The following is a 24,366-nucleotide window of genomic DNA, read 5'->3' as shown; positions in this document are numbered from 1 at the left end:
TGTGTGGGAAGGGGTAAGGAGTGGGGGAGGGGGAGACGGGAAGGGGGGGCGCTGTGAAGATTTTTTGCACAGGGCGCCCAAATGCCTAAGGCCGGCCCTGTGTGTGTGTGTCTGTCTGGCTGTATATGTCTGCCTCTGTGTATGTGTGCCTGTCTGTTTTTTATGTATGTGTCTTTGTATGAATGTGTGTCTTGTGTGTGTGTGTCTGTATGTGTGCCTGTCTGTCTGTATATGTATGTGTGTGTGTGTGTGTGTGTGTGTGTCTGTATGTGTGCCTGTCTGTCTGTATATGTATGTGTGTGTGTCTGTATGTTGGTCTGTAAGTATGTGTCTGTCTGTATGTATATATGTGTGCCTATCTGTTTGTGTGTATGTGTCTATATGTGTGTGTGTGTCTCTCTATGTATGTGTGTGTGTCTGTCAGGGTGGAATAGGGAGGGGGGGGCCCACGGATCATTTTCGCACCGGGGCCCCATGGTTTGCATGTACGCCACTGTTATGAGTGTACACTTTATAATTTAACCCTTATTCAGGATTCTCAAAATGAAGTTACCTGGGGGAAACTGGCTAAGTCTCCCATGGGGGTCGCCTATAAAAGTTCCATATCTAAAAATTAACTATATGCTACACCTCACCTTAATCACCAGTTCCCATTTATTCCCAATCTTATTCACCATTGTCCCCATCTTATTCACCAGTCCTCCTTATTTTATTTACCAGTCTCCTTAGACCCTTCAATACACTGCTTGTATACAAACAGTTTGAAGGTGTTCCCATACACCCGAATCGTGCTACTATTTGAGCACAAGCTCTGTGGACTGTACTGCCACTGCACAGGCTTATGAACTCTCTTGCAATTACGAGGGAGTTGCAGGTATATATACATACATACAGTTGGGTGCAGAAATATTTGAACACTGTCATAATTTTCAGAATTTTGGCTCTCCTACACCACCAAAATGTATTTAAAATAAAACAACTGAGATGCAATTAAAATGCAGAGCTTCAGCTTTAATTCAAGGGTTTAAACAAAATTATTCTATGCAACGTTTAACCATTTTCATACCCACTGCCCTTATTTCAGGGACTCAAATGTAATTGGACAAATTAACACAATCATAAATAAAATGTTAGTTTTAATACTTTGTCGAGAATCATTTGCACACAATGACTGCCTGAAGTGTGGAACGCAGGGACTTCACCAAACACTGTGTTTGCTCCTTTGTGATGCTTTGCCAGGCCTTTACTGCAGCTGTCTTCAGTTGTTGTTTGTTCATGGGTCTTTCTGCCAAGTTTTGTATTCAGCAAGTGAATGCATGTCAATCGAGTTGGGATCAGGTGATTGACTTGGCCATTGCAGAATATTCCACTTCTTTGCGTTTAAAACCTTATGGGTTGTTTTCGCAGTATGTTTTGGGTGATTGTCCATCTGTAAAGTGAAGTGCTGTCCAATCAACTTCGCTAAATTTGGCTGAGTCTGAGCAGACATTATATACCTATACACATTAGAATTCGTCCGTCTGCTTCTGGCTTTTGTCACATCATCAATAAACACTAGTGACCCAGTGCCACTGTAAACCATGCATGCCCATGCCATCACACTGCCTCCACAGTGTTTCACAGATTATGTGGTATGCTTCGGATCTCGACCTGTTCCAAGCCTTCTCCATACTTTTTTCTTGGCATCATTCTGGAACAGATTAATCTGTTCAAAAATGCTTTCTAATAACAGGCCTGGCTTTTAATTTTTTTTTTTTTGGCAAAGTCTAATCTGGCTTTCTATTCTTGAGGCTTAACCCTTTAAGACCGGAAGGCGTACAATTACGCCCTATTTTAAGCGGCTCTAAACGCCGCCGGGCGTAATTGTACACCCTCCGGTCTTTTCTTACTTACCTGGTCGCCGGCCATCCCACGCCGGCGATCACGGTTGGGGGGACTCCCAGGGAGCCCCCGCGGCACATCCGACCTCTTACGACCCCCCCCCGGCCATGTGAGAGTGAGGTCCTTGCGAGGACCTCACAATCACATGGCCGGGTTAGCTGGTTAAGGCATTGCCAGCAGGGGGACTAACTGTAATGACAGGAGAAAAGACACAACCGCCAATGGAAGAAAATAAATAAATAAATAGATACAATCCTACATTGGGGTTGGTAGGGGTTGCAGGGTATAAGGGCATAACCCATGGGATATAATATAAAAAAGAGGAAGGCTGACAGAAAGGGATTACAAAGCAGGTCCTCCCAATCGTCAGTCTCAATACCCCTGAATAGAATAGTCCATAGTAGTGGCTAGGAGTTGCCGGTATGGGACATACATGCAAAATATGAAAAATAATAAATTTTTATTAGTCCCTTCTAGGGAAGAAAAACACGATAAGGTATAAAGTGAAGGAAAATAAATTAAATTAACTTAAGAGTGTATATACAGTGTAAAAAGTGTATATACAGTTAGCAAAAAGTGACAGAGTAGGGATCCTCTATCGAGAGGTGACCTCACAGCAAACCTTGTTATCAAGAAATATATATATAGATTGCAACAGTGTTTCAGACGCTATAAGTAGCTATTAATCTGTATCTAGGGAAAGACAGTGGTGTCACCCTAATGAAGTTGCAAAGTAGCAGAGTCGCTAGAGAGGAATGACAACACAAACCTCCCCTCACAAGGTGTGCAAAGCAATAGGGTGTAGTACTTAGAGAAAATATATGATTTAGACCGACGTCCTAAAAGCTGGCCCCAGATAATAGAGCTGATTAGCATACGTCCCTCCTTTGTTGAATAGCGGACAGTGGACCCCTAATATGGATAACCCACTAGCTGTAAATAGAGGGTAGAGCTTAGCATCCCATGCAGTGATACTGCAGTGACGAGAGCCTGTAAAAAAATCGTTGGCTCCTAGTGTTCCGTCACTAGAGGTATGTTGCTCAGAACGCACAAAACAAAGACAAAAATCCTAATACAGAGTCTAAGTCTAAAGGATAGAACGATGGATAACATCAGGGAACCAAGCAAATGCTTAAGAGGACTGGTCTATTAACAAGTTAAGCTATAAAAGAGCTCACTGCCTACAATAAATATGATAAGGGCTACAGTAGGCCGTCTGGGTGCTATGTTAGCAGAGAGAGGCAAGTGCTGGCTGAGCCCTAAAGTCTATATTTAAGAGGCATACATTCCCTTATAGCTGCTGCACACGTCTGTTTAAACAAAGCTCGGACCCCAAAGGTCCCCGGACTGGCTAATGCTAACTAAACATCGATTCCTATTATTGAGAGGTAAAAAGCTTCCAAGTGCTAGTAGTAAGTAGATAGATCCCTAATAGAATCTCGGACCAAATGGTCCCGGTATCCGCTCAACGCGCGTTTCGGCGCTTAACCTTGCGCCTTTGTCAAGAGCTTACCGGTATGAGTAAGCCCGCCGTATTTTTAAAGGGCATGAGCCCGCCCATCAGACTGCCGACGTCATCATCACATTCGAGCGGCATTGGTCGGTGGGCGGGGAGTGAATGTTTGAGTGGCATGTGCAGCCGTCCGGCAGGGGGGTAACAAAAAAGTTAACCCTGTGTTTGCCAGAGTGCTGGATAGATGCCAAAGGAAGTCCCAGTAGGGACTATAGTGGAAAATTATCATATTGCAGAAGAGAGTTAGAGCCTATTACTGCAGGCAAACGTATGAATAAGTGTTATCGAGAGTTTGAGATGCAGAGTCTCTTAATGTTAAATAGCATGAACAATTGAACAGAAAATAGAATGAAATATATTTGAAAAAAATAATGTACAGAGAAGACATAAATATATAAAATATATATATATATATATACATATGTACATGCAAGCAGAGAAGAAATTAATAGATTGTCTGGATAAATAGAAGATATTACGACAGGGAGTAATAGAGGGTGTAGTACATGTATTGGAGACATATCCCAAAGAGTGTCAGCACCCTCAGGGTAGCTGCATCTCCAAAAGGCCGGTGATACATGTACATATTAGGTAAAAAATAGGACCTTATTTTCCCCTTATTGGACCTTATATGGGGGGGTCATTAACTGATATAGTGGTGAGTATTTTTAATCAGTTTGACCACCCTATCATAGGTATAGGGCATGTTATGGATTTACAAGTGTTAGTCATAAGAAGGAATAACTTATTATTATTCTTTTTCCTCTTTTTCCCCTTTTAGCCTCTCTATTGTGAGGGACCCTCGTAAGCTATCGTGATATATTTATTTATATAAATGGTGCGAAAGAAAAACCTTCATTTAGACCCCTAGGTTGTAAAGTCTTGAGCCTGTATATCCAGAAGCTTTCACGCTGTCTAAGGAATCTATCGTAGTCACCCTTCCTCTTATCTCGTTTCACCAGTTCAAGGCCACAGAAACGCAGACCATGTGATTTGCCTGAATGTTGTTCCCTTAGGTGACGAGCAATTGGTGTTTCAATAGTTAATTTGGGTGATCTAACGTGTTCCTTTATCCTTTCTTTGAAGGGGCGAAAGGTTTTACCTACATATTTACAATTGCATTCGCAAGTGAGTAGGTAAACTAGGCCTGAAGTGTTGCAATTAAAAAAAGATGCAACGTTAAAGGTCTGTTTGTTGTCACTGTCAGTCACTTTCTTAGAATCACGTTTAATATATTTGCAGGCGACGCATCGCCCGCATTGGAAAGTGCCAGTGATGGGTCTATGGAGCCATGTTTTGATCCCCGAGCGTACTGGTTGAAAGTGGCTGGGGACCAGGAGATCTCTTAAATTCTTGCCTCTACGTGCCGTGATGTCTACTTTTGGACCCAAAATCTTTTTGAGGTGCACATCCCCAGTTAGAAGTGGCCAGAATTTTTGTATTCCGGATTTCACTTTGTCCCAACCAGCATCGTAGGTTGCAATCAAGCGAGGGCTGGAGATAGTGGGTGGTGTAGGTTGGCTAGCACTCAAGAGAGTCTCTCTCTCAGACTCCAAAGCTCGTCTATAGGCTCTCTTTAAGCACCGATTGGGGTAGCCTTTTTCCTTGAACTGTGATCTCAGGACATCAGCCTGAGTCTTAAAATCCTGCAAGGTACTGCAATTTCTGCGTGCCCTAAGGTACTGTCCTATGGGGATACCTTGTTTAAGGGGTTTTGGGTGGAAGCTGTCCCAATATAGAAGACTGTTTGAGGCAGTCGGTTTTTTAAAAAGTGTAGTTTGGAGAAATTGATTTTCAATCGAGACAGTCAGGTCCAGGAAATTGAGGGTTTTCCCTCCAAACTCAGAAGTAAATCTCAGATTGTGGACATTTTCATTTAGGAGGGCTACAAACCGATTAAAGTCATCAATCGTGCCTTTCCAAACAATTAAGATATCGTCTATATACCTAGCCCAAAGGTGTATCAGGGGGGCAAAAGGTAAAAATCTGGGTGATTTGATGACTACTTCCTCCCACCACCCTAGGTGCAGGTTGGCATATGATGGGGCACAAGCTGTCCCCATCGCAGTGCCCTGCACCTGGTGGTAGAATTTGTCATTAAATAGAAAGTAGTTGTGTGTCAAGACGAATCTAAGTAGTTCCAGTGTAAACTCCGAATGAGCAGAGAGGTTTGTGCCTCTTTTTTCCAAGTAGTACTGGACATGTTGTAAACCTCCCTCATGGGGTATAGAGGAATAGAGAGCCTCTACATCCAAGCTACATAGATTTACAGGTGCTGGTAGCGTGAGATTGGAGAGGAGGGCCAGAGTCTGCTTGGTGTCCTGAATGAAGGATGGCAGTGATTCAACAAACGGGTGTAGAATTTGGTCCAAATAAATGCTCCCGTTTTGTGTGAGACAGTCATTACCTGAGACAATTGGGCGTCCTGGTGGATCAAGTTTATTTTTGTGGATTTTAGGTAGGCAGTAGAACGTCGCTATCCTAGGGTTTTTGTTGAGAATAAATTCATATTCTTCCCTGGATAGCAGACCTCTACTGCGTCCCCCATCCAAAATCCGTTTATACTCCTCCAGAAAGGAGTTTGTAGGGTCCGTTGGAAGTATTCTATAGGTTTCCCTATCGTCCAGGATTTTAAGGGCCATTTTGATGTAATTGGTTGACTTCATCATTACAATATTACCGCCCTTGTCTGCTGGTTTTATTATTGTCTCCCTGTCTTCTCTAAGTGTTTGTAAAGCCTTCCCCTCAAGTTTAGTCAAATTCATGTTAGGCTGAAAGTGAAGATCACTGTTTTTAATGCTTTCAATTTCGAATTTGACTGCTTCCAAGAAAACCTCAATATTCCTGTAGCTGCCTATGTGTGGTGTGAAACGGCTTTTAGGTTTCAGATTTGTAAGGCTCTTAGTGATGGTAGGATCATTTTCATCTAATAAGGCTACAAGAGCCATCAGGCCATTATAATCATCAGCAGATATGCCCAGGTCTTTGGTTTTTCTTTCGATCTGTAATTGATGGTATTTACATAGAGCCAACTTTCTAACGAACAAATGTATGTCTTTTACCCATGTAAATTTGTTGTATGCTGGGGTGGGTACAAAAGAGAGGCCCTTTTTAAGGACATCCATCTCATGTGGGGTTAAGGCATGGTCAGAGAGGTTAATCACTTGAGTGGTGTTAATTAGTACCGTCTTCTCCTTGTGTATCTCCCTCCCCTGCCTCTGTTGCGAGTTTGGTATGTTTGGCGAGGGGGCTCCTCCCTCTGATCCAACTCTAAAAAATTAACCCCTTTTTTAAGGATGCCTCTATTGTTAGATGAATTAGATGTGCTGGGAATAGATGCAGGGAGCTGCTGTCTAGGCTCATTGTCGGTATCTGAGGAGTCATATTCAGAGGTCATTGTATTATCTGAGTTCATTCTTGTTCTACGTGAGAATGACCCATAGATGTGACCTGTTTCATAATCCCTCAGATCCCTGATGAATTTCTGGTGTTTCCTGAGTTTAATTGTTTGCTGAAATTTGTCCAAATTTTGTTTCAATTTTATCTCCAACTGACTGTATAGGGGATCTGTTTGAAATGTGTGAACCTTGTCAATTTCTTGTTCAAGGGTTTTGTCTGTCTCTTCAAGTGGGGCCAGCTTTTAGGACGTCGGTCTAAATCATATATTTTCTCTAAGTACTACACCCTATTGCTTTGCACACCTTGTGAGGGGAGGTTTGTGTTGTCATTCCTCTCTAGCGACTCTGCTACTTTGCAACTTCATTAGGGTGACACCACTGTCTTTCCCTAGATACAGATTAATAGCTACTTATAGCGTCTGAAACACTGTTGCAATCTATATATATATATTTCTTGATAACAAGGTTTGCTGTGAGGTCACCTCTCGATAGAGGATCCCTACTCTGTCACTTTTTGCTAAATGTATATACACTTTTTACACTGTATATACACTCTTAATTTAATTTAATTTATTTTCCTTCACTTTATACCTTATCGTGTTTTTCTTCCCTAGAAGGGACTAACAAAAATTTATTATTTTTCATATTTTGCATGTATGTCCCATACCGGCAACTCCTAGCCACTACTATGGACTATTCTATTCAGGGGTATTGAGACTGACGATTGGGAGGACCTGCTTTGTAATCCCTTTCTGTCAGCCTTCCTCTTTTTTATAACTGTAATGACAGTTAGTCCCCCTGCTGGCTGGAAATAAAATAAAAATATGTTAAAACAGTGTAAAAAATATATATATATACTTAGATCATATATATATATATATTATATATATATGATCTAAGTATATATATATATATACACAAATACATACACACACATACACTATCTAGGTGTATTTTACTATTAATATATATATATATAATTATATATATATATTAATATCAAATTACTGATTAAATATATATATAATTATTGTTATATATATATTTATATATAATATAAAAAATATGTAAATACGTTAAAAAATAAAATTAAAAAAATAATTAAAAATAAATAATTAAAAAATATATAGATGTGTGTTATTTCGTTCTAACTGTATTGTGATATTAATATATATATTTATATCAAAATACACGTAGAACAAAATAATATGTATATCTATATGCATAAATATATACGTATATATCACTATATATATACCTATATATAAATAAAAATATTTAAAAAAAATTATATATATATATATATATATACACATATGTATATATATACATATATTAATTCTACACATATATTCATGTAATATTTTTACATAATTAGGTATCTTAATTAATTACAATATTATATTTAACTCTATAACTTTCCAAGACACCATAAAACCTGTACATGGGGGGTACTGTTTTACTCGGGAGACTTCGTTGAACACAAATATTAGTGTTTCAAAACAGTAAAATGTATTACAACAATGATATCGCCAGTAAAAGTGACGTTTTTTTGCATTTTTCACGCACAAACAGCACTTACACGGACGATATTATTGCTGTGATACTTTTTACTGTTTTGAAACACAAATATTTGTGTTCAGCGAAGTCTCCCGAGTACAACAGTACCCCTCATGTACAGGTTTTATGGTGTTTTCAAAAGTTACAGCGTCAAATATAAGGCTTGTGTTTCATTTTTTTCACATTAAAATTCGCCAGATTGCTTATGTTGCCTTTGTGACCCTATGGTAGCCCAAGAATGAAAATTACCCCTATGATGGCATACCATTTGCAATAGTAGACAACCCAAGGTATTGAAAATGGGGTATGTCCAGTCTTTTTTAGTAGCCACTTAGTCACAAACACTGGCCAAAACTGGCGTGTTTTGCATTTTTCACACACAAACAAATACTAACGCTAACTTTGGCCAGTGTTTGTGACCAAATGGCTACTAAAAAATACTGGACATACCCCATTTGCAATACCTTGGGTTGTCTACTATTGCAAATGGTATGCCATTATGGGTGTCAATTTTTTTCCTGGGCTACTATACAGTCTCAAAGGCAACGTAACCAATCTGGCGAATTTCAATTTCAAATGTAACGTGCTATATTTGACCCTGTAACTTCCCAAAACACCATAAAGCCTGTACATAGGGGGTACTGTTTTACACGTGAGACTTTGCTGAATACAAATATGTGTATTTTATTGCAGTAAAAGCAAACAGTATTATGACATTGACAGTTAAAATGTCATGTAGAACTAAAAAAAAACAACATTTCTTATGTTCTCCTATTTTTTTCATATTAAATTATGTTTCATAGCTAAATATTTGATGTTAAATGAAAGCCCTGTTTCCCTGAATAAAATGATATATAATAAGGGGGGGCGCATTTAATATGAAAGAGGTGAATTACAGTTGGACAGACATATAGCGCAAATGCCAGGTTTTGTTTACGTTTTGTTCTGTTCACAACGTGTACATTTGGCGCAGTCCTTAAGGGGTTAAATGTGAAAGTGTGGACATTTTGAGAAATACAAATAATGAAGTAAAATAATGAAGTAAAACAATCAACAGCGAGTGCCAATGGTGATTGAATTGTTCATTAAAGGTAGGCAAGTGCAGATGTATTCAAGGATTTTAGATTGTTGGTATATTTTATTTTTTCTAACAGGTTATACCATATAAGTAGAGCTCTAAAAGAGAAATCTTCTTGAGAGACCTGATTTTTAGGAGACAGATAAAAAGTAAAAGGGAACCAAGTGGTGGATGAAGGAGTGGAGGTAACAGGTGTGAACATTCTGCTTAGGTAGTGTGAAGAAGAGATGTGGATAAGAACCAAAGGAGAAAGGTGAAGATGACTTCTGATTCGAGAATTAGTCTGTTTGTTGTAGGGTGAACAAAGTGACAAAATGAAATTAGTATTCACTAGACCAGTGTTTCCCAACCCAGTCCTCAAGGCACACCTACCAGTCCAGGATTTAAGGATTACCCAGTTTTGTCTAAGGTGTTTTTAGGAAAAAAAAGAAAAACACCTTAGACAAAACTGGGTAATCCTTAAATCCTGGACTGGTAGGTGTGCCTTGAGGACTGGGTTGGGAAACACTGCACTAGACAGTTTAGCATGGATATATCAAACCAGTTTATTTACCATTTCATTGGCTTTCCTTCCTGGTTTAGTATAACCTGCCCCAAAAAACTATATTGCGTGTCCTCACTAGATTAAGGCACATTATATATGATTTATAAAACCAAATAGATCTCCTGGGCAGCCAAGGGGATACAAGTGTGCCATATTAATTTTAAAAAGTGCATTTCAAGAAAACATCTGGACGGCCACGGGAGGGAATGATTGGGAGACTATAAACAAGGAGTGTTACATGGCTTCCTAACATTTACTTACAAAGAACAGCTGCTCCATATTATTGTGTGTTATGTGTAACCTATGATTCCTTCAGATTTCATGTACACAATCAGTTGTGTATGTGCTATTCTAATTAAATATTTGATTGGGATGTATTAAATAAAAACAAGCGACATACAGAGCTCACACTCTACAAGGATAAGGGACAAATACACACATGGAAGTGAGGTCATCATTAAATCCCCACAAACATGGGTTAAAGATGTTGCATCTGTTGATTTTTGTAAAAATGTATTTTATTTAAAACAAATGCTGGGAAATTAATCAATGTGGGCTGTAATGACTGTTGAATCAAGTTTTGTTATATAGATCATGCCCCTGAAGTCTCACTTCTCAATTCTTCACCATTTATGAGTATTTATACAGCTCTAGTCACACCTTCCTGCATGTGACATATACAGCCTTCCTAAACACTTCCTGTAAATAGAGATCTCATGTTTACACTTCCTGTATTGCACAGTCTGTTTAGTTTAGAATTTCTTATATCTTGCTTTGTTAATAGCTCCTGTGGGTGATTAAGGTTTCATTTACAGAGTAGGAGATAAAATAAAATATTTTAAAGTAAAATACATATGATGAAAATTAAACCATTTTTTTTCTTGTGGACTGTGTCAATCACAACCAGAGGAGGTGTGATCAGGGCCGCATTAACTGAAACAAAGGGGTTTTAACTCCTAAATGAGAGATAATTGAGTAGTGAGACTGCATGGGCATGATCTATACAAAAAAACTGCTCCATTAAGCTAAACTTATTTTTGTGCCTATAGAGTCCCTTTTAAATTATGGAATTATGGGAATTGGCAAAAAAAAAAAAAGGCTTAAACAGCATATATAGGTAATGAAAATAAAATATAATAATTAAAAAATGCAATGATAACCTATGTATAGAAGTAATAAGGAATGTGTCCTGCAGTTTGTTTCTGGTTTTTACATTCAAGAGAGCTGCCTAATAGAGTAGAGATTAATATTGTCAGATTATGAGAGTAAGAAACAAAAACTAATGGTTTCACGTTACATTGACTATTTTCCCTTTCGCACATTAGATTGGAGAATTACTTTTATTTGGGATTTGCGTTCCTTAAAATAACTACATTGTTTGTTTTTGTAAAGTTTGTATTAATATATTACGTGTGAATTTTCTTGTGTTGCAAATATGGGCTGCAGGCTAATGGGTTTAGACAGTTTGTTTTTGTGTAATATATCTTGGCAGAGCTGTGTGTGTGAGGATGTCTGGCATAGTATTGGTCTTTGAAGACTACATGGCAGACCTTGGGTTACAAAACGACTTTTCAGACTTTTATGACCCTTGCTAGTTCTGAATTAGCCTGCCATAGCTCATTCTGACATGAGTTTTTAAAAGAATCCTCAACGTCAATGCCAAGCACATCACTGTTGTCTAAGAGACTGAGACTGGGGGAAGAACTGGGAAATTGAAATAGGGGACAATAGGGGAATGAAAAAAGACTGAAATTACGACAAGTTAACAGGAGTGGGTAAACTGAAATAGAAGAAAACATACAATTATATAAAGGGGGAACGAGAGGGAACTGAAAAAAAAAGTTGTAACTTAAGCAAACAAATGGGGAGTAACATGATAGTGTATGTATTTTCTCTCAAGGCAAAGTTTTGCTTTTTGCATGTAGCTTTTTAAGAATGAACACAACACAAAAGGTCCAAAATCAAAGATTTTAAAGGAACATTCTAAGCAGCCTAACCACTGCAGTCCCAAGTTTCACACACACACACTCACTGACAGACACTCACACACACAATCACTGACACACACTCACTCACTGACAGACACACACACACACAGACACTTACTGACAAACATGACCTCACTCACTGACAGACACACACACGCGCACACAGACACTCACTGACATACATACACTCACTCACTCACTGACACACAGACAGACACTCACTGACATACATACTCAATCACTGACATACACACACAGACCAACTCATTGACAGACAGACACACACACAAACACACACACACACAGAGACACTCACTGACATACATACACTCACTCATAGAAAGACACACACACCTACCCACTGACAGACATACACACCCACTCACTGACATACAGACACACGCACAGACACTGACTGACATACATACCCCCACTCACTGACAGACACACACACAGACACTTACTGACAGACAGACATACACTCCTTTACTGACAGACACACACACACACACACAGACATTCACTGACAAACACACACACAGTCAAACACTGACCTTCTGGGGTCCAGTGTGGGGCAGCCTCTCACTCCTCCAGCGCACCGTTTAATATGCCAGGGCTGGAATTACATCATATTCCGGCTCCTGGCATCACAGAGGCCGCGCGAGGGAAGAGTGAGGAGCTGCTAGAACAGCCTCCCTCACCGCCTGCCAGCTCCATCCGCTCTCCTCCTCTCCTCGCCCCTCTCACTGGCATTTAGTGGCACAGCAGGAACCTGCCATCAAGGTAAGCGGGTGCCTGCTCTGCCTTACCTAGAATTGCATCGGGGGCGCCCTGAGGTGGCCAGATGGCCACCTCCTGGCCCACCTGTGATAGGGCTCCTCTCGGCGCCCCCACCTTCGGGGAGCCTTTAGGAGCGACCCAGCACTGGAGGGGGCGGCTCAATAGCCGCTCTCCCGGCGCTGCGGACCCAGACAGGTTACCTGGTGGGCCGCCCCCAGTAGGCCGGCGCCCTAGGCGAATGCTTAGTTCGCCTAACGGTGGCACCGGCCCTGTGTCAGCCACACTTATAATGCAGGAAAGCTAGAAACAGCAATGACACTTCATAACAGTCAGTATAATCATCTCACGGAGACCAGAACTTCTTAAATGATGGGAGTATATTCATAAGCATTGTGAGCCTATCCATAAGGTGATTTTTTCCCCCCATGAAGTACTATTTCCTTTAGTTAACCAGTCAGTTAGAAACAATCACAAAGCCAATTTATTTATGTTTTTTTTAAACTGCCATAATTCCTGATCCTCGAAGATGATTTTGTTATGCTCCGTCCTATTCATTTCATTATTATTTTGGCTCCAGAGTGAGCGCTTGAATTGACTTGAAGGCAAATGTTTGCACTGCCCCTGTGCGTGTAAATAACACCATGTATTTACAACTGCCTTCAACACCATGTTTCAAGGTTTCAGGATGGAGCCAGAAACCGAGAGATTATATAAATTCTGCATTTTTTTACCTTAAATTTTCTATTTTGGGGGGGGGGGGGAATTGGGCAACACATGCAGGGCCATCTTAACTGCTTACGCTAACACTCTCCCACAAGATACATGTTTAAACGTTTAAAATACTGCAGAGATTAAAGGGACACTATAGCCACCAGAACAACTACAGCTTAATGTAGTTGTTCTGGTGAGTATAATAGCTCCCTTCAGGCATTTTCATGTAAACACTGCCTTTTCAGAAAAAAAGGCAGTGTTTACATTGCCCCTAGGGACTCCTTAGATGGCCACTGGAGGGGCTTCCTGGCTCAGGGCTGCACAATAGGCAGCCCTGCTGTTCAGCGTTCCCACGCTCTGCATGGAGACACTGATTTTTCTTCATAGAGATGCATTGATTTAATGCATCTCTATGAGGAGGTCCTGATTAGCCAAAACGGCATTTGGCCCCGTCCCCGTGCTGCTTTTAGCCAATTGGGAAAGCATTGGATTGCCTACTAATCTGCCTTTTTGATGATGTCACAAAGGGGGCGGAGCCAGAGCTGGCAGACCCACGCAGAGCTGGAATTAAGGTGAGTTTTAAACTTTTATAGGGGGAATAAAGGAGGGGCAAGGTTTAGCCATATAGGGTCGGGAATACAGGTTTGTGTTCCTGACCCTATAGTGATCCTTTAATCCACACATATGTTGGTAGCAGGGGGAAGCAACTGACAGGAAATGTTAAAAATAAAGAATTATGTGTGTTGATTTTGTCTTGCTTATGTACAAATAGTACGTGTTGTTTGCATCAAGGTCGAGATATGTATTCACAACAGCCAGATCGCATGTACAGATAACAGCTGGTACTGAGGTGATTAGTCGACCGCTGGGCCCCAGGTCAAGTGCCCAGCGTACCCATGCATTAAGACAGCCCTGAACACTTGTGTGCACATTAAACAATGTATTTCTCAGAAGTGGTGCTGCCATAGAGACCTTAATCTATACAAAATACAGTTAGGTTAAGCAGCAGTTGGTCAGATAATAGTGGAATCTGACACAAAATGGCTGCTCAGTCAGATACTAAAGTTACATTTTCTAAAAATATCAATATACATTATTTTTAAAAAAAAAAATGTGTGTGAGAAAAATATATTTAATTATTTATTTAAATTCATATTTTTTTGTGACTAAAGAGCTATAACCATTCTTATTGATTTTTGTAGTATCACTTGTGGAATCTATTTAAAAAAAAAACACAGGGAGTGTGAATTTCTGGTACAATTCTTAGGCTTCTGAAGACTTCCCAAGATGTTTCTAAGTGGTGGTCTCCTTAAAGCGGAAATTTTTTGTTCTATTGAAATGAATGGGGCATAAATCTTTCAGAGTAAAGCGAGATTTCTTTACAACATATAGCAAACAGCCTTGGCGAATAGAGACTGTACCATTTTAAAAGAATTTAGTCTTTATGGTATGTGACATCTAAGAATTGTTTAATTGAGTTTCAAAGATAAATTGCTACTTCTGATGGCTATCTCTCTTTCTATCTAACATCTGGTACATTTATTTGCATTTGAAAGAAAACAACAATAACATTGAAAGACTACCGTACAGAGGGATAATTCAATATCTTCTTTATGGGATAATGCAGCTGTTTATAGCTATGGTTTTGAATCAGGTCACCTTAAAAAGCTCTGGTAGTGAATACTTAATTCTATGACTATATTGACAGTATATGTGAAAAGTAATTCTCAAGCAAATCACTAAAACTGGAGCAACAATCAGGATTATTGCATTAGTTTCTATGGTAATTGCTCTACTCTTGAAAATGTGGCCTATGGTTAACATTTAATTAATATTAACAAGCCTCCTAACTGTCCTGTTTTCAGAGGAATAGTCCCTATTTAATGTCCCTGTCCCTCCTTCCAGATTTTATTCCCCAATGTACCACATCTGGGGACACTGGTTAACTGTCCCATCATTAGATGCTGTCCTACAGACACAAGGAGCAAGCAGAGAGAGCTTCAGCAGAACTCTCTGCATGGTCATCTACATTGGAGGCCGGCCAGAACGACTGTCTGTCAGCTTGGCATATTTGGCACCAGGTTGCCACACCACCTTCAGTGAGCATGCCCACCCCTTTTTACCGGCCAAAAAGTAAAAGTTGTGTTATGTTGTCTTTTTCAGCAGATCATAGACCTTTGGAAATACTTTTAGTTTCAAGGGAATGCTATATATTTGAAAAAAACACCATAACATTTTTTGAATTTTTTTCCAAGTGTTTTTTTTTTTTATGTTTTTTGTGGAAGCAAGAGCATGGGTCTTTATTTTATAAATGTTTCAACATGCACGTTATATTTTCCATATTTAGCATCAGTTCAGCATTACAAAATGTATAATTTTATCTATTCTTATATTTTTATACATATTATCAGTTGAAAATTTCAAGAAAAAACACATTATTAGGCTAGACATAGGAATGAAATATATAACATAAAAATATTACATATATTTTAAACTACACAAAACTCTAATCAGTAGGTGATATAAATTAGTATAATAAAATATTCATTACCATAGTAAGAAAATGAAAATAATCAGAATAATAAATTTAAAATAATTGCACCAAAAAGACAACTTTTGAATTGCCTATTACAAGGTGTTGGGTGGCTTCTTAACTGGTATTTATCTGATCCTTCCCAAGTTCTCCACGTTTCATAAATTAAATTAACAATATCACCATTGACTGTAATAAAACCAAATATTGACCCATTTTATTATTTGTTTATTTGCCAGACACAGTCAGATACCCTACATTACACATGAACTACCACTCTAAAGTGTCAGAGCTTGGCGCTGCATTATCTTGTTTAAAGTACACCTGCTATCATCAAATAGTGTGGGTGGGTTTACACTGAGATACAAGTAAAGATGCAATCTAATCTATACACTGTGCTGGTAAAATCATCAGGGTTTAGATTAAAAGATAAATTTAGCAGAAGTTCACTTCCACCATACACAGCACAGTGTTCTGGACTCTGGAGTATTCTCTAATGAAGCAATAAGCCCATAACAATTCCAACCACGTGGCGGTACTCTAGTAGTTGGCCTTGGATGCAGCCATTTCCCTTCTACATAGGGCTGCTCCACTATACTCTTTATATTCCAGGAAACCCCGCTATGTGTGGGGTATGTGGACTTCAATGCAGTAAGCAGCCGCTCCTCCGCAAAATTAGAGTGTTTCTGGACACTTATGTATGAAATTATGTTAGTATCACTAAAGCACAAGTGAGCATTTTCCAATGTGTATTTTTTAAGTTATGTTTAGATGGTAATATTCACAGCCTGAGACAATGTACTGCCTACACCCATAATCAGAATCATTTTTAATATATGCATTTGGTAGCAGTTGGGCTTGTACAAAATATACATGAAAGTTTATGGCCTTTAAAGTGACACCAATTCATGCTGGCCTTGATAGATGCCCTTTAAACTGCGTAAATAAATATCATATAGATATAACTATTGTGCTACATTTCATTGTAATATGCATTTTACTGAACAAATTCAGCCCCTTCCCTTAATTGTGAGTTCCGCGTTTATGATGTAATGAACTTATGAAGATATAGTGAGCAATGACTAACACAGAATTGTTCATGGACAACAACGAAAAAAATTGGGGATACCCTCTGCCTGTAATGCAAGAGTGGGTTGGTGCCTGGCAAACAGAGCACTGCCAACTCTGACAGTGTTTGGAGTAACCCCAAAAGAATCCAGGCCAACCTGAAAATATTTAGAATCCGCCTTATCGCAAGTATAGTGTGATCAGATTGGGAAGAAAGATAATCAGGGGCAAATGGCGTAAATATCAACTGGGACCTGTTCTAAAATACCTACACCAGAGGCAGGGAATCTTCGGCACTCTAGACATTGTGGACTGCATGTCCGCTGATGCTTTGTCAGCATGATGACTGTAAAAGCCTTATGGGAAATGTATCTAAATGCATCTAAGTGTTGCCTACCCCTGTCCTATACCCTAAGAGAACTGGCAACTGGATATTGAACCTGTTGCTATAGGTTTCTGTCATCCAATCATATTTAATTTTTATAATTTGCTGGATTTGATGGGCGCTTTGGTTCCCTGTCTAATGCTACTAACTGCAGTGCCATGAAAAAGACAAAGCTACAAAAATAAGTGTATAGACCACCCAAGGTGCAGTGTATATATAGTAAATACAAAAAGGTATCTGCTGGAATCTTCATATTGTTGATGAGCCTGAATTATTCGTAACTCTGTGAGTGTAACCTTAAATTCTGTAGAATCTTTGCATTTAAATATTATTACCCTATGGGGTTTTGTTCTCCGCTTTGTGTTTTTAGGTATATCCTACTTTTGCTAGGAAAAAGACAAGCCTTAAAATAAATGATCTTGTTTGACATAGATTTAATCAGCAGTGTAGGAATCCAGGATTATTTTGGCCGATTGTCTATGGTATTGTTCTTCATTAGTGTTTTTCTCACTAGAAGAAAGAACATATTCCAGAGTAATGTGAATTGGCAGTGCAGAACACTTTTTGATCTAAAAAAAAACATAGATGTTCTAATCATGTAACCATAAAATAAACACAACATAATTTGAATGGAAATTAAATGTTATGTATCAAGATCAAACAACTGAGTTTATGCTAACTCACTGACTCATGGTATTATATGTTATTAATCATACACTTTTATCATACCTTAAAAGGGTCTTCTCTTGCAATCATGGAATGTTTAGGACAACCAGATAAAGAATCTGGTATTATTCAAAGATATTGGATTGCATGAATGAAGGTAAAACTAAACAGTAAAAGGGAAAATAAAAATGTAAACCTTATTCACAAACGTTCCATTGATTTCTCTTTTGAGTTCCCCACAGTTAGCTATAGATCATATAATGTTTTCCTGTTTTGGCATGATAAAGCATGGGGCAGTTTTGAATGAGACAGGACAAGTTAAAATGACTCTGTGCTTACAGGATACAGTGCTAAATGACTCATTTGGCGAGCACTATCCAACCAGGTGGGGGGTGGGGGGGGAAATGTGTTGGTCGGGAATACTCACAACTCTCACTGTGCCCACTGGAGTTTGAGGCAGTCGAGTAAGGAAATAGAATGATTGACACATGAGATGCATCTTTGATAAAAGTGGGGGCTCTGCAGTGCTGGTTACTGATTAGCTAAAGTGCAAAGTAGAATGGAAGTGGAGAGAGGTGGCAATAATAATAAGGTAAATAGCACAGATGAGGTTATTCACTAATTGAATGACATTTGACTAATATTGAATAACCCCCTTCCATAGCTGGTTTGTTTATTATTTGAATGTCCTCTTTCTTGTAAGCATTACCACTTAGCAAATCAGATTCTTTCAGACTCCCAGTCCCTCTCCTTCTGGAAGGGCCCCTCAATGGTCAGATCTGACAGCATCACATGTGATCTCATGCTGCTGGTTTGCACCTAACACAGATCACACAGTGTTAGTTGAAGTGAACGTGCTGCTCTACACTCACATGCAGGGCCCCCCCAAAGTGCTCCACTCGCCCTGCCTATAGATTGGGCCTGATACCCTAAGATATATAACTCCAGCTTTAATACTAATCAATTACAACATATAGAGTCTTGGGAGACCATCTTCAGAGCACAGGTTTATACCAGGGCAACATGAGATAAAACATGCAATTTGTTAAAGTGAACAACAACATTGAGTGATCCAGTGATAAATCTCATATTTTCTTGGAACTATTGAGCCAGTAATGGTTTAATGAAATAAAAGATGATTTAGAACAGATATTGCCCGTTCCCCAGGTGCCTGCATTTTCAAGTTATTTCCATTAATTCACTGCAGAAATAGGCAATTCCTTTGGCAAAAAAATGTTGTTTCCTTGCTAATAGGAAACATCGCTAACAAGATCTGCATGTGCCCTCACATAACATATGTAACTCAGATGTGAAGTAATCATTCTTTCATTCATGTGTTTAACTAGAGCTTTTTAATTATATTTTAAAGAACCATTAATAACTATTGTTTACAAAACATGGTCAATGTGTGACTTGTTTTAGAGTTGAGGTTTGAACATAGGAATGCATACTGAAGACAGTACAGTGAATTGTCAGACAAAGGATTGTGATGCTTCATTTATACTATATGAAATTATATATATATATATATATATATTCTTAAAAAAATAATTTGAATACATTTAATGAGGAATGTCAGATATTGACAAATACACTGATAATATACACTGGACTGTTATTATACACTTATGAGCAATAAACACTCCAACTATTTTGTGAACATGCAGTCTTTAAAATAAAATAAAAGTGAATTATAACCATTAACAATGAGCCACCCCTCAATCCAACCAACCCCTCCATCCCATCCCCCATTCTCTCTCGCCTTAAGGAATAGAAAATAATTTGGCGAAGCGATGACTTCTTATGAGACAGGTGCCTCTGGGATTTGGGTCCGTCATTAGAAACTTTTCATAAAGTGTTTATATATATTTTAAGTGTCATTTAACTTGTGAATAATCAAGACAGTATCTTTGCATATGTTGCATTACAAATAAGATTAGTTTCTAAGTGATGCATATTGTGTGTGTTACCATTCAGTCTTATTTCACAGCATTGACCCGCACTTGACAAAGCTTAAGTGGATTTGAACCACGTTTAACCTGTTGGAGCGACAGGTCCATCAATGAAATGGATTCTGCTCTAAACCATATGTCACATTATGTCCTTTCTTTAATGAAAACTCCAAACATCATAACCACTATATTGCACTCTAGTGGTTTTTCTATCAGCAGTGGCGTCTCCAGGATTAATTTTTAGGGAGGGGCATGGTAGGCCAGGGAGCAAAGTAGGGGAGCCCGTTATAAAATGTGTATGGATGTGTGCAGTGGCATCTCCAGGATTCATTTTTAGGGGAGGCACATGGTAGGCCAGGGACAAAAGTAGTGGGGCCCGTTATAAAATGTGTATGGATGTGTTTGTGTATGCATATATATACACACATACGCTCCTTTAATCCCTCTGCAAACTGCAGTCTCAGCCAGGTAGGTAATTTCTCACACCTTAGATGTAGCCGCACTGTCTGTGCAGCTCGCATCTACCACAGGGATTGAAGAATCCATGTCTTTTTTGCCCCCCGCCCCCTTCCATGTCTCTGTTCCCCTGTTTTTCATGTCTTTGCAGTGTCTGTGTGTTTTTAGTGTATCTAGTGTTTATGTGGTGGATCCAGTGTGTCTAGTGGATGCAGTGTCTGTGTAGTGGATGTAGTGTATGTGCATGAAGTAGTGTCTGTGTAGTGAATGTAGTGTTCGATACGTGCTGGGTGGTGAGCCATTCAAATTAAATTGGGCTTACCCCCTCCCTGCCTCTTACCTGAAGAAAGGTGACAGTATAGGGGGGCAGTGTGTAGGATGATGACAGTATAGCAGGGCAGTGTTGAGGAAGGTGACAGTATGGGGCACAGTATAGGGGTGCAGTGTGTAGGAAGGTGACCATATGGGAGGGGGGCAGGGTGTAGAAAGGTGACAGTGTGGGGGCAGGGTGTGGGGACTACAGCGTGGATGGGCAGACTGACAGACAACATGCCCTCACTGATACACACTCACTGACAGACAGTTATTGTCTCACACACTGTTTAACTAGCACACATGTTCACTAACAGACACACACTAACATGAACACACTCTCTGAGACAGACACATACAGTCACTGACACACTCACTGACAGACACACACCTACTGGCAGGTGCCCACTAACAGTCACACATACATTCAATGACAAACTCAGAGACGTCACTGACAGACACAGACTGTCACTGATTTACATAGTTACATAGTTACATAGCTGAAAAGAGACTTGCATCCATCAAGTTCAGCCTTCCTCACATTTTTTTGCTGTTGATCCAAAAGAAGGCAAAAAACCCAGTCTGAAGCGCTTCCAATTTTGCAACAAACTAGGAAAAAATTCCTTCTTGACCCCAAAATAGCAGTCAGATGTCTCCTTGGATCAAGCAGCTATTGCCCCACTAATTAGAAATTATATCCCTGTATGTTATGTTTTTGGAAGTATTTATCCAATTGCAGTTTAAACATCTGTATAGACTCTGACAAAACCACCTCTTCAGGCTAAGAATTCCATATCCTTATTGCTCTTACTGTAAAAAAAAAAACCTTTTCTTTGCCTTAGGTGAAATCTCCTTTCTTCAAGCCTAAATGTGTGACCTCGTGTCCTATGTATAGCCCTTATGAATAGCTTTCCAGATAATGGTTTGTACTGGCCCCAAATATATTTGTATAATGTTATCATATCCCCTCTCAGGCGCCATTTTTCCAAACTAAAGAGATTTACATTTTTTAACCTTTCTTCATAACTAAAATGCTCCATTCCTTTTACCAATTTTGTAGCTCATCTCTGCACTTTTTCTAGTGCCATGATATATTTCTTTAGAACAGGGGCCCAAAATTGCACAGCATATTCAAGGTGTGGTCTTACCAGCGATTTATAAAGAGGCAAAATTATATTTTTATCTCGAGAATTTATGCCCCTATTTATACATGACAAAACCTTACTTTGACATACACACATTCATTGACAGACACAGATACACTTAATGACAAACACAGACTCTCACTGATGTGACAGACACTCACAGATAGACACATACAAATTCACTGACATACATACACACACATTCACACATTCACTGCAGACACACACATATTCTTTCACACACACACACACACACACACACACACACACACACACACTCACAAATATCTAATATTATTATTTTAATTTGTCCACCCTCCCTACCTGTGGGAGAGCTGGAGTGGATCTGTATCTGGGGTCCAGTGGGGCTGCTGTGAGGCTGGTGGCTGTGAGCACACACAAACAGTTGCAGTCACACAGAGGCACAGCCACACACACAGAGACAGACATTCACACACACACACACACACACACAGTTATAGTCAAAAATAGGCACACAGCCAAACACACCGAGGCAGACAGTCTCACACACACACACAACTACGGTCACACACAGGCAGTCAGACATAGAGGTCACACAGTCAAACACAAAGACAGACAGACACACACACACACACAGAGGCAGACACAGTAAATCACACACACACACACACACACACACACACACACACACACACACACACACACACACATACATACACAGAGTTACAGTCACACATAGGCACACAGCCACACACACACACAGAGGCAGATAGTCACACACACACACACAGGCAGACAGTCAAACACAGAGGTCAGAGACACACACACACACACACACACACACACACGCAGGCAGACAGTCACACACACACAGGCAGATAGTCACAAGCACAGTTACAGTCACACATAGGCAGACACAGACACAGTTACAGTCACACATAGGCACACACATACACAGTTACAGTCACAAACAGGCAGACAGTCAAGCACACACAGTTACAGTCACACACATAGAGGCAGACAGCCACACACACAGAGGCAGACCCAGTCACACATAGTTACAGTCACACACACAAATCAGATTGTCACACACACACACACAGTTACAGTCACACTCACAGAGGCAGACACAGTCACACATACAGATAGTCACATACATACACACAGGCAGATAGTCACTCACACACACGCACTTACCTCTGTCCATTATGGGCTGAAGTGCAGGAAGTGCAGCTTCTGGATTCTGGATGTTGGAGAACCAGGGACTCCTTCCTGCTTCCCTCTTCCTGTGCAGCAGTTACCCACGACCGATGTCTATTGGGAGCTTTTGGCCCTGCCCCTGTCACCGTTTAGCCCCGCCCCCACCATAATGTGTTTTTTTTTTTATTAAACCTGGGTGGAGGTTTCATTACTCTCCACCAGGGATTATTAAAAAACAACAGCACATTTCCCATAAAACAGTGCCTGCATTTGAGGGGCGACAAGAGGGGGCACGGCATGAAGTAGGGGGGCTATGGCCATCTCTGGCCCCCTTTAGTGACGCCACTGTGTATCAGCACTGCCCTGGTGCCCAACCTGCTACACTAGAAGTAGTCAAATGTTTTAGAGCAGTTTGACTTCTTACTTGGGGTCTGTTAGGCATTGCTTCCTGCCTCTGCTACAGCCTTCAGAGTGATGCAAGCTCTTTTTCTGAGCTAAGCCCTACCGTGCAGTCTTAGCTCAGGAGAGGTAACAAAGCTTTGGGCTCTCCAGGCTACAGATTGAAACTATTGAATCGTTAACTTACTGGTACTGTTTACTTCTTGTGAATAATATCTTATCCATTCAAATGTATACCTAGCACCCTATTAATTGATCAACTAGGAATCATTTATTAATATATTCCATTAAGTTTCCTTTTAAATTTTTGTCTTGAACTGGCAGCCCATCATGGCTGTGCACTATGTCTAATAGAATTTATTTTTCAGCTTATTCTTTAGAGGAACACATTATATAGTTCTCATTATTATGGCCTCTGTAACTGAAATATCAATAGGGTAATTACATACCGTATATACTCGAGTATGAGTCGAGTTTTTCAGCACATTTTTTGTGCTGAAAAACCCCAACTCGGCTTATACTCGAGTCAGTGTCTGTATTATGGCAATTTGCATTGCCATAATACAGACTGGGGCTGTGGGGGCTGCAGAGCGTTTACTTACCTCTCCTGCAGCTCCTGTCAGCTCTCTCCTCCTCCACGACGGTCCGTTCAGCACCTCGGTCAGCTCCCAGTGTAAGTCTCGCGAGAGCCGCGGGGTCATAGTGCGGCCGCGAGACTTACAGTGTGAGCTGACAGAGGGAGCTGCACGGACCGGCGCGGAGGAGCTGACAGGAGCTGCAGGAGAGGTAAGTAAACTCTCTGCCAGCCCCCTCCC

At 39.9% G+C, this 24,366-nt stretch overlaps 1 protein-coding gene across 1 annotated transcript in view; it reads left to right on the top strand.

The window, feature by feature from the left end:
• The window catches only part of ADAMTSL1 (ADAMTS like 1), a 918,974-nt gene that overhangs the window by 121,865 nt on the left and 772,743 nt on the right, over positions 1 to 24,366 (top strand). The window lies entirely within an intron of this gene.

The sequence above is a fragment of the Pelobates fuscus genome, chromosome 5 (genome assembly GCF_036172605.1).
Source record: "Pelobates fuscus isolate aPelFus1 chromosome 5, aPelFus1.pri, whole genome shotgun sequence".
Taxonomy (NCBI): domain Eukaryota; kingdom Metazoa; phylum Chordata; class Amphibia; order Anura; family Pelobatidae; genus Pelobates; species Pelobates fuscus.
Note: the sequence above shows the minus strand (reverse complement) of the source record. Positions and strands in the feature narration are given on the sequence as shown.